This window comes from Pseudopodoces humilis, chromosome 3 (genome assembly GCF_049639895.1).
Source record: "Pseudopodoces humilis isolate 2021_Gansu_Grassland_sample_001 chromosome 3, ASM4963989v1, whole genome shotgun sequence".
NCBI classification, from domain to species: Eukaryota; Metazoa; Chordata; class Aves; order Passeriformes; family Paridae; genus Pseudopodoces; species Pseudopodoces humilis.
Window position 1 is genome coordinate 48,215,796 of NC_142202.1, and position 12,256 is coordinate 48,228,051.

General features: G+C 36.0%; 1 protein-coding gene and 1 long non-coding RNA gene across 4 annotated transcripts in view; both read right to left on the reverse strand.

Annotated features, from left to right (window-relative positions):
• SASH1 (SAM and SH3 domain containing 1) overlaps positions 1–12,256 on the reverse strand; it is a 541,099-nt gene that overhangs the window by 498,287 nt on the left and 30,556 nt on the right. The window lies entirely within an intron of this gene.
• LOC148184640 (uncharacterized) overlaps positions 1–12,256 on the reverse strand; it is a 34,078-nt gene that overhangs the window by 2,530 nt on the left and 19,292 nt on the right. The gene's annotated exons all lie outside the window — the stretch shown is intronic.

A 12,256-nucleotide genomic window follows, 5' to 3' on the forward strand; every position in this document is an offset into this window, starting at 1 on the left:
CAATTCTAGATTTCTCCCCGTTCAGTAGTTTTCTTTCCTCTGGTGCATGAAATATCCATTCCCTCCAGAGGCCCCCTGTGACATCTGTTGAAACATCTGCTTCATTTTCTATTCTGTATAATATCCATAAGAAAACACTCAAAAAACCCACAACCCACAAAAAAAGTACTTGCGTTTTTTACACTGAAAAGATAATAAAAGCACACATCATTTGGAGAACTTCTAACAACTTGTTCTCATCCTAACATAGCAACAAGCTTTACAGGGAGAGTACACTTAAACACCCGTATTCCCAGTGTATCCTATGACATTTACTTTTCTCTACCAGTTCCAAAGAAAACATGTACATATACACTACGCAACAAAGTGGAAAAAACCATATCTCATCATGAATCCACATTTGCAACACTGCCAAAATAAACATAATCAAGGGTAACTGAACACTACTTCTTTCATCATAACCCAGCTTTCTTCCCTCACATGTCCTTATTGATTCAGCATATAAGGACAAGTACTCAAGGCTTTTTCAGCCAAGGTCTTTAGTTTTCTGTGCTCTGCTTCATCCCTAAAAATAAAGTCAAACCAATCAGTATGCTTATTACACACTTATAAATCACTTCAGAAGTGATTTCTCTTCATGATATTTTAGATTAAAATAGTAGCTATGATTTCTCAACAATGCATTACTTCTGTGAGTCATAAGCAAATTTTCACAACTAAAAGCCCATTGTTCTTGTTCTTTTAAAAAAATCTTTTGTAAGACTTAATTTAGTACTTAGCAAAAATATTGTGTTTGCAATTCTAAAACAACTATGACCCTATCTGCAAATTCTGAGGAATTTGTAGAGGAAAAATTTTAATTTGCAACCCAGAGATTAAAAGACTTTGCCATATTGCTGAAAATGCCTTGCTTCACCTGTGCAAGTAAAGGGAAAAGGGAAACAATGTAACATGGCAAAAGAAGGTTAAATGAAGAACCAGCTTAGTAAAACAAAAATGTTTTAAACATGGAAATATTAGAAGCTATTCTTCAAAAAACATTGTTCAAATGAAGATAAGCACTGAAGAAAATAATGTCACCTGCAGCTACAAGCCCTCATTCTCCAAATTATGCTCTTACCTTCCTAGATCTGACAAACAACTATCAAGTAAGCACAGTCCATGAAAACCCCACATACACTGCACTTGCATCATCTGAAAACAGCTTCTTTTAGGACCATCACACCAGGAGACACACACCAAAGACTCTAGCTATCTCAGGAGTTGCCATTCAAAACAATAAGGATTTCCAGGCACTGAACAGAAAAATTTCGGTACAGATGTCCTGCCAGGCTTCCCAGAGCACAGCCTACATAGCCTGATGCGCCTTGGATGTGAGCCCACACAGATCTAGAAAGTCTATACCTTTACACTACCTCATTTAGTTCATGTTACTTCTCTAGGCAGCATTTCAAACCCTGCCATAACATTATTGTGAGTAACATATGATTTGAAGCAAGTGGTGCGAGGTAAGACTTAATGCTGATCAGCATTGTGTTTATATAAAAAATGTAAATAAGAAAAGAAAGATTGTCTGTTGAAAAAACTCAGCCCTTTAAAAACAGCCCAAAGTGCTTCTATAATTTAAAAACTTAAAGACACTTCTCCTGACACCCTTTCTCCTGATTTTGAAAACAGGCTATTTTCAGACAGCCTCAGGAAGAGCAAGTTACAGTCAGAATAAGAAAATTAGTCATAAGACTATACACACTATTGTGTCCTTTTAAATGTACACACATGCTTTTCTCCCTCCACCAAAATTCCCAGTGAGATTCATTTGCTAGTGCTAGCTTTCTCCTACAAAACAGTATTTCCTACTGTAGCATACAGATTCTCAACTGAGAAAAAAAGGGAGAACCAATTTTGGTATTTTTCAGGTTCTGCAAGAAAAATTTTGAAGCATAAAACCTGATGAGCCGTACCTTGTTTCTACTGTAGCTATCCTAATTAAAAAAATGCAGGTGTTAACTCTAAGAGTATACTGGGATTATCATACTAAATCATTTAACACAGCTTTTCATTTTCTAAATCAACACTCTACTAACTTCACTTTAATAAGCTAGGGATTCTTTCTTCTTCAAGAAATATTTGGAACAATTACACAATGCAATGTGCAAAGCATCATAATATCATATATTACAAACAGGTTTTTCACCCCAAGGATGGTTGGGCACTGGAACAGGCTTCCTCAGGGAACTGGTCACAGCATCAGCCTGACAGTTCAAGAAGCATTTGGACAACTCAGGCACACGGCGTGACTCTTGGGGGTGAGGCCACGCAGGGCCAGGAGTTGGACTTGATGAGCCTTGTGGGTCCCATCCCAACTCAGGATATTCCATGATAATAGACAAAATATTAATTATACTGCAAGCTTCCCTAGTAATTACTGTAAATAAATCTTTAAACCAACTTAACAAGATTTATGAAGTGTTCAAAAAGGTGGAGGCCAACTAATTCATTTTTGACAAGTGGTAGATTGAAGATGAGCATTTTGAAATACTGTGAGAAATAAGAGAACACAGACGGTTGTGTAAATAGCTGTATTTCAGAATGCTTCATACAGTAAAGGGCTGTGAAATGCACAGTTTCTTTCTTTAAATACCATCTATTTAATAGTTCTATTTGCTTGATTCATTTGATTTTTTTGCAATCATTTACTTAATATTCCTGTACAGATCTCAAGGGTCTCTCAGTTCTGGGCTATTTGTATGCAATCCAAAAGAATTTAAATGTAACTTCTGTTTTAAACATATTGTTTTGATGTAAATGCATCTACATATGTTATGTTTGTTTAGTGCTGCAGATTGATGTGACATGCCATTTACTTTCCTTTTTATTGTATAAAAGACACTTTTTATCAAAGTTGTTGCCTTGGTTTTTAATGAACTATGCAGTTCAAAAAGCAGTAAAATACAGGGCTTGTGAAGAGTCCAAGTCACTGTACAACTTGATTTTCATCACTTGACATATTTTGTATGTGTACACAAGGGAGAAGCCTGAAGTAGAAAAGACTTCCTTATTTTTATCAGTTGAAGTAGAGAATATTCAGCCACTGCATTTCATATCATCCAGGATGACATTGTAGGCAACCACAATTGTCACATTCATGTTCTGCTTTTTGAGATGGAATTAAATTCAACTACCCAATTGTGTATATGATTTCCTATTAAATTTGTTCTTATTTTTAAACTTAAAGAAAACAAAGAACTGCAATGAATTTATTTGGGGGGTTACAGCGTTAAGGGACACCCATGAGAGTATTTTTCAATATATTTGGAATATTACAGCTCAGTGGAAACATTGAGCAAAATGGTTGTACCCACTGAAGCAGACACAACTTGGTATGAAAACTTATGAATCCGAATAAAATTTCCAGACAGTACATAAGAAGTGACTTCTGGATGGAATGAGAGAAAAGATACAATTAACAGCAAAATAGTAAGTAGAGGAGCTAAAAAAGTAAGGTAAAGTGACGGAAGAGAAAAGCATACAGTATCTGTATAAACTGATCAATGAGACACAGGTAATATCTACAGTAACACAAGACAATCCAATTTAACTGTTCTTAATATACACCAGAAGCCTGAGAAAAGATCCAATTATGTCAATTCTGCTACACAATTGGTTTAGAAGAGCTGCTGTCTTTCACGATAAGCATTGGATGTTAGGATGGCTGAACTTCCAACACAAAGAAGCTTCCTTTCCAAGTGAAAGCACAAGTACCTTCAGGAAGGAAAAACACTAGAGATTTTTTGTTTCTAACTGTGCTTTTAAGTTCAGCATCATGCACTATTTTTCTTCATTTTATTTTTTTCTACACTTGTAGGTTACTCAGCTTTTCAATCAAGCTGCTTCATAAGGGAGATTACAAAACAGAGGATGGTGCAAATGGCAAAGCAAAGCAGCACCTGCAGCTCCTGTGCAGGGCGGTCCCCAAGGGCAGCCCAGAGCCCTCCCAGCCTATGGCCCACAAGTCTGCTCTGTAGTTGAGTTAATCTCAAAACTGGATAATCTGCCCCGAGTTAATCAAAAACAGACTTCAGCAAATCAAGACCTACAAATACCATTTCATTTCATACAAAACCCAGGTAGGAAGATGCAAAAGGACTGAGGGGGAGGGGAAAGGAATGGGGACGGGAAGACTTTCAAGAACAGTCAATATTCAGTGTTTGAACTTTTCTTTTGGCAAACTAACATCTGAACAAAAGTAGCATTTTCTTCTCCAGAAAACCAAGACACAGATCCTCAACATCCCCCAAGATTGTTGTTTAATGACTGTCATCTTTTACCCAGTATTTACGGACAGCAAAACCAAGATGTTTTCACCACTATGGAAGTTTGTTGGGTTTTGATTTTTTTTTTCATTAAAACCACTGAAAATAATGCAGTTATTTGACTTATTAATATAACAGCTTCATGTGTGTAGTCCAGTTCAGAAAGAAAATGGGCACAACTTCACAAAGTTAGTATTAAGACATTGCTACTTTTTTCCCTAATGTTAGTGCTGGTTAAACGCACACCTTTAATTACAGAAATACACACTGCCCCCAAGCAAGGCTGAAAAATGATTGATACTCATATTTACAATTTGTTCAAGGCTTCTCCTTTACAATTAACCTTCTAATAGCAAGCAGAATACATATTAGACATATAACAGCATGCTTTTAACTGCTTTTTGAGTTGTATGAGACTAGATCTTAAATTATCCCAGTGACATAAGACTGGTTAAACCATTCTGAAATGTTTCTTTGAAACATTAAAAAAATTCTGTGAAGTAACATGACTTGTAAATCTCTTAACAATTATGAAGATAACTACTAGTTCCAGGAGACTTAAACATTTTAAAAACTGTTTTTATTTTTTGCTTACAATCCATGAAAAAGATCTGCTCAACTAATATGATTGATTGATTAGAAATTTGAATGTATAGAAGTTAGTAGTTTTAGAAACTGAATTCATAAATTTAATTGAAAAACTTTAATTTCATCTAGGAAATCAAGGACATAATGTATCATTAATGCAGAACAAGCAAGACTGAAGTTATTTAAAATAAGAGCATCCAAGATAGTAAAAGGAGGGAAGCAGAAGGGTGTGAAGATGTAAACTCAAGGTTTCCAAGTTAAAAATCAATCACATCCTATCCACATGCACTTCAAGAATACTAACTAGATAAACACAGGCAAAACTCCCTGTGCTAAAGTTTCAGATCTTTTGATTAAAGTCTCATCTCAGTAAGTAACACACACTCTTTACAATTTGTCAGGGAATGCTGCAACTTGTTTCTGCGGCTGGATTTTTTTCATCTCATCAGTTTTGTACACTGTATGGTAATGGGAAAGAATGTGGCATGTGAAACAGGTATTTGAATGTGATAAATTATTTCTAAGTTACTTTAATTTTCTACTTCAACAACAAGCAATTTGACTAGATATCAAAGTAAATTAATATGTTCTTCACCTCATGTTAAAGTTTATTGAACATAGAGCTATTTTCTCCCCTTATTTAACACACTCTCCATGGAGAATACTTCATTATTTTGCTTATTGCCTTCCATAATTCTTATTTCTGGAACTTTCAGATGCTACTCTGCAAGCTCTTCTCCCCTCAATCTCTAACCCTTTCATTTGGAAGGCTGAAAGAGTATATTTGCCTTCCATTTTCCCAGGAACACAGATTCTTCTGATTACTTAAAATAATTTGACTTTTTTATTTTTCTTAATTCTGTGAGTTTTTTTGGCCTTGGTTTTTGGTATTTTCTAGTTTTCAACGTACTGAGTCTTCTAGAACCACAGAGAGAGTGAAGAAACCACAGATGAATATATGTTTTCCTAGAATATACTGTGGGGCTATGGAAATAAAAGCCTGGAAATGTATCATTTCACAGTGGCTTTTTTAACAAAACTGGAACTGTATAGGACCCTGTCAAAGTAGGTAAAACTGCACCATATTGAATAAAATAAAATGAATAAAGCACTATCAAGGCAGGTGCTTGCAAAGCAGGATATCTGGATAATCTCCTCCTTCCTAATTATAAGAATTAAGGACATCTGTAACATTCAAGTTTATTGAGACTGACTGCAGCTACAGCTCAAGTGAGAGAGTTTTATTCACTCTTTCTTGGAAATTACCATTTTGGTTGAAAATACTTTGGTTTACTGTCAATTAGAAGAATACTTTGTTTATGATAGGCTCAGCAGAATTTATGGGGAATTGTTTCAGTTGGAATACTGGGAATTGGTTTTTTACCCTCTTCACATGTCCCAGGTGATCCCCTCACTGAACATGCAATCACTTAGTCTAAAAAGACTGGATGTGGAAATATTCTTTCAGTTCACAATGGACTTGGAGGCCACAGTCATCTGTTTCTGACCCTAGAACAACAGGCCTCAACTATATACCTCTAGTTTACCTTTTCCACTCAATCTTTTAAGCAGTAATTTTAATATCTGATAAACTGTACCTTTTTATTAATAAGTACAAGGCCTCCCACATCCTTGACGGCACATGGCTGCAGACCACTGCCACCAGCCTACACCTGCTTTGCTCACACAAGCACATTTTACTTTCAGTGGTGGTCCAATAAAAATTTCAAAATACTTCAAAGATAGCATGTTATTCAATGGAGATATGGTTCTACTGCCGCAATGGCTTTGGCAAGTGAAAAGAAAGAAAGCAGAAAGTAAGATTTATTCTGTCTGAAAAGAATAAACAAAATCCTTCAGAGATACGTGTCCCGCAAAAAGCCCAAATCAACAGGGAACTATTTTTAGAACATTATTTAAATAAAATCAAAGACCTCACACACTGTTATATAAGCACTTGCATTGTTAAGCAAGCCCCAGAATGATTTTTCAGGGACTGGGCAGTTTTCCTTATTCTTAGAGGATTTCACTGAATTAAGCCATTAGCACTAGTTCCTAGAGAATGTTAAACACTTTGAGCCATTAAAATGAATACAGAAATCAGTGACACGTGTGACATGTGTGACATTCAGTCCCAGGGCTGGTTCCTTATTTTTATCTTGTACTTATCTGAAAGACTGTTTCACTTTTGAAATAATAAATGCTGTCAGTTTTATAAAAGTCATGATACAAAATACAACCATAAAAGATTTTTCCGGTCTTAAATTATGTTTAAAAGTTTATTTCCTTCCTAATGTTCCAGTGGAATGACCTTTTGGCAGAACTTGCTAGAAAGTAGAAAGCAGATTTAAATGCAGAGCTTAACCCATTTATTTCTGATCTGAAATGAGTACTAATATTTGAAAAAATTTGAAGTCTCTCCAAGCTTTAAGTTATAAAAATAATCTTTTTATTCACTTTGCCTTTATTTGGTATTTTTTCTCCTGAGAAATTATAGGGAAATTACTTGAGAAACCAACTGAAAAGTCCAACTTTGCCTTTTTTTTTTTCGACTGTTTAACTTATTTCTTCATGATTCTCAGCAACCCTTTCCATTGGGAGAAATTCCTCCCAGACTGACTCTGCAGTGAGCTATTCACTGCAGCCCTGTAGAGTTTTGTATTACAAAATTATTATTAAGTATTATTATTAAGTATTACAGAAACAAGGATTGGAATTAAACATACATTTATTAAACATACATGTACAACATTCTCTATTCATATCAAGCTGATCACTAAGGCATGAAGTTTTCGGCCCAAGACCAAAGGGGGGAAAAAAGATTAGCTAAGTACACTCAACAACAAGAGAGGAGATGCCCAAGCCTTGAATAAAAAAAGAAATACCAGCGAAACACACACAACACATTAAACCAAGAAACAGCAGTATAAAAAAAAGAAAAGAAAGCCAAAAACAGACCAAAAGGACCAACTCAATGCACAAAATAAATCTCCAAAATCACGGTCAAAACTTCCTTTTTCTCCACCTAAGCATTGTTTGTTTTGTGGGACATGCAAAATCTACAGTAATAGCTGTTTTATACTAAGTACCATTCCAGAACACACCTTCCATGGGACTAAAACTTGAAACATTTGAATTTAAGACATGAGTGAATAATACTTTGTCTTCTAGTGGAACAGCTCACTTGACTAAAAGTTAACATCATTAGAGTTTATAGACCCTCATTCTACAAAGCCAGTTAATTGCTCAGTGTATCAGTTTTATTAGCACACTGCAGCTTTTGCTATATCCTCCACTAGCTATAGTCATTCCTACAGCGCTGCATTTCACTGTTAGTTGCTTACAAATTTCCAGAAATCAATGCATCTCTTCTCCTAACTAACTCTTCCTTCTACATTACAAGGGAGTAAATAATGTAAATTGCAAAAAATTCCATTTTATAGGCAATAATAGCTGAAATTAAGGCAAGCTTTTGCAATTTTACATGGAGGTTCTGCAGCTTTTCTTGGTATCATTCAACACAGGGATCTCCAAGTGCAAGCATATATTTTGGTATTAATGAAAAATTAAGCAAGAGTTCTACTGTACAGCATCATAACACTTGTTGTCACTTGTTGACTGAATTAAATGCTTGGAGCTTGTATAGTGTGTCTTTTCTTTCTGTAAAATAGTATTGAAAAGAAAATAGAAGTAGTGATGGTGAGCTTCCACAGAGAGACTATGACAAAGTATCAGTCAGGTCATTGTATGGCGTGTAACTACAAAGGGTAAAGTACCTATTACCTTCTCTGCCTCAAAACAATCTGGGGAGAAGGAAGTTCTTTTCCTCCCATGTAGATTTAATGTGGACAATCTTGTTACTTCAGGAAGTTAAAAGTCCTTTCTGAATTGCCCATTCAAGGAAATACATAAAATGGGTTATTGCCTTCATAGCCAGTATAAATTCTCCAGATTCATTTGTTCTTTTTCAGATGTTCCCACAACAGCACGACTTACCAAGAGCATTGCAAGCTCAGCAATGGCATTCACACGTGCTGCTGCTGAACTTCACTTTGCATTCCCCTATCAAACTCAGTTCTACTGTTTTAGCTAATAATATATTAGTATTCTACTGCGTGACAATGGACAGCACACACATCCCTCTACAGCAAAGGAAGATTTTTGAGGATAACACAGGTAAGTCATTTGTTACAGTAAAATTTATTCTTGTCAGAATCTTACAGGTCTATAAATGTAATGTATGTGTGTGGATAAGTGTATAGACCAGTTTTTGTAATAAATAATTACTGAACACTTCTAGAGCATCCATGTGATCTGTACAACAAGAACACTACACTCTCACTACAAATACTGCCAATCATGTAGGGCCATATAACTAAAAAGCTTGAGCCACTTAAATTGAAATAAAAATAAAAGTCAAATAAAAACAATAGTTCATGGCTAATGGCATCTGTATCTTCAAGTAAGATTGTTTTCTAGTTAAACCAAACACACCAAAAGAAAAAAAACTCTTCAGTATGCATGAATCTCAGCAATTACTTCACACATTTCATAACCACTTCCTTTATGATTTCTTTCCTTGGTGATTACTTTATGCAACCATGCTCCATATATTCTTTTTCATTTCAATGGATTTTGAGAGCCAGCCCTCTTCCACAATTGTTTCCTGCATTTAGTCTTTCTGAAAGAGCCTTTCCAAGGGATCATTCCTTCTACCTTCCTCCCCAAAGAAAATTTACTTAAATGCAAGGCCTTTTATTCTAGAAAAATAAACAAGTATCACAAGTATCACTAACTGATAATGATATTTGCTTCTATGTTGCACTCAACTAAAAGCAGCTAAGTTAGTGAAGAACAAAAAAAAACCTCTGCCATATCCTTTTTTCACTTAAATCCATCAGAAAAATACTGAGCAAGCACTAGAAAATATGTATGTAAGTTACATAAAATTATGTAATTTTATACTGCATAAATAAATATGCTGCATAATCATGGCATATTTATCCATGGCGCTGTAATTAATAATCAGCTGTCAACATCCTCGAATGGTTTTCCAAACACATTAAACATAGGATGCTTAAATATTTTAAACTTCTTTTGTTAACACGCATCTTTGAACAAGCAGAATTATTTTTCCAAAGCACTGGGTTATTATGAATGCCTGAACAGAATTAAGAGGTTTTCTTGAAATACAAGAGACCAAGTAGATTTCATCTGCTATGTGGGAAGCCAGCGCTGTTCATGGGCTTCTCAGGTTTACATTACATTCATTATCCTCAAGCACTGTTAGGTGTTGACAGTTCTAACTGCCTGCACTGGAACGACAGGCCCTGCAAAACTGAACGCACACAGAATTTACGATTCAGCGCCCATCTGCCAAGGCCGAGAGTCAGCCCTTCAGAAGCACATGTCACAGCAGGAACATCTCCCCCCACCTTTCTGGGGGAGGTGAGAAGGGGGAGTCAGGGCCAGAACCATGAGGAGGGCTGGGGGGAGGGCCCTCAGCAGTCCCTGTAAGCTTCAATTTCACACGACATCCTAGTCACCAGCAAAAATCTTACTAAGAGGTTTGCACATAGTTTAAATGGCACACAAGTCTGTGCCTCAACCTCCTATGCTGGAGGAGTCAGCATGAGTTTGTAATTTGATAAAGATTTCCAGATCCAGAGGAGGACCACAGAGATGAAATAGAGGACTGAAGCACGTCTTCTGAGAGGAAAAACAGAATTGGACCTGTTCAACCAGAGAAGAGAAAGCTCCAGGAGGACCTTTTTCCAGCCCTCCAGTTCCTAAAGAGGGCCTACAGAAGAGCTGAACAGTGACTTTTTACAAGAGCATGTAGTGACAAGACAAGGGGGAATGGCTTCAAACTGAGTGCGTTGAGATTGGATGTTAGGAAGAAATTCTTTACTGTGAGGCTGGTGAGGCTCTGGAACAGGCTGCCCAGAGAAGCTGTGGATGCCCCATCCCTGAAATGCTCAAGGCCAGGTTATAAAGGGCACTGGGGAACCTGGTCTAGTGGAAGGTGGCCCTGCCTATGCCAGGGAGGGTTGGAACTGGATGATTTTTAAGGTTCATTCCAACTTAGACTGTTCAAGGATTCCACAAAGAGTACAGACACAAGTGAAATTGGGAGATATTCTTCTGTCAGTGACATGAATATGTTTAGACATCTTTTTATGTTCAACAATCCAGCAACACCTTCTCCTGATTTTACTATTAATAGCAATCAACATTCTGAAGTATTCCTATTCTAGATTTTAACTTTCCCCTTTCCACAACGAACATAAGTTTTGTCTATACAGCACGTCATTTTATTTCAAAGCATACTCAGATACATTAAAAGCATATTTTTATCCAATATTATTTTCATTATGCTAAAAAAAGAAGTCACACTTCAAATAATTGCCTGATGGTGCCAGTATGTTAACCATGAACATTAATTGATTTTGTATTCAACCAAACTGTGTAGTGCAACCACAAAATGCTAGACAGATTACACAGAGAATTTCACTCGTGTATCTTCTCATACTACTTAAGGAATTTTTAGAAAAGAAAAATGGGTATTAAAATACTGAACTAAGAAAAATAACAAACATAGTGGAAAAAATAGATGAATGTTTTAAGTAAAAATTTTAAAAAGACGCTGTGTTGTTCCATACCAAAAAAAAAAAAACCAAAAAAAACACTGCACAACCTTTAGTAGAGAAATTCTTTGACAAAGAATAAACTTTAAAGTATATACACTAGTATAAACACTAGTATTTTATACGAAGTTGATATTGAGAAAAAAAAGTCAAATGATGACAAGTAAAACCTTTTAACAAATACTGGTTGTTTACAGCTCACATTGCATTTTTCGACTTTTTTAGAACATGTAAGTGCAGTATCAAGGTAAAATCCCTGATGTTCACTCTTGAAGATAACGTTATAAAGTAGATTATTTTCAGCAGTTACCAAAAAAGTTTTGGGAGGTATGGAACAAAACCTACTTTGACTCAGTTTTCAATAGCAGAGGATAGAGAACACAAAGGCAGGAGATATGAGCAAAAAGAGGCCTGAGCTCTTGAACTCGTCAAGGCAGAGGCTTATGCTTGGATTTGGAGAGCTAGATGAACAGTACTCCATAAGCTTGAGAAGGAATAGAAGTCATGAGGTCAATGAGAGGACTTTTGCACAAAGAAAACAAATCTTTTGTTGCAGGGGAAAAATGTTTCACTGGTTTAGACCACTGTTCTGTCCCTAGAAGCAGCAGCAATAATGGGAAGGGGCTACTAGAGCAGACATGAACAGATAATTTCCGCAGTTTTAGAAGTTCCCAACTTGCTGTGTCAGGAACAGTTTCTTTACCCATT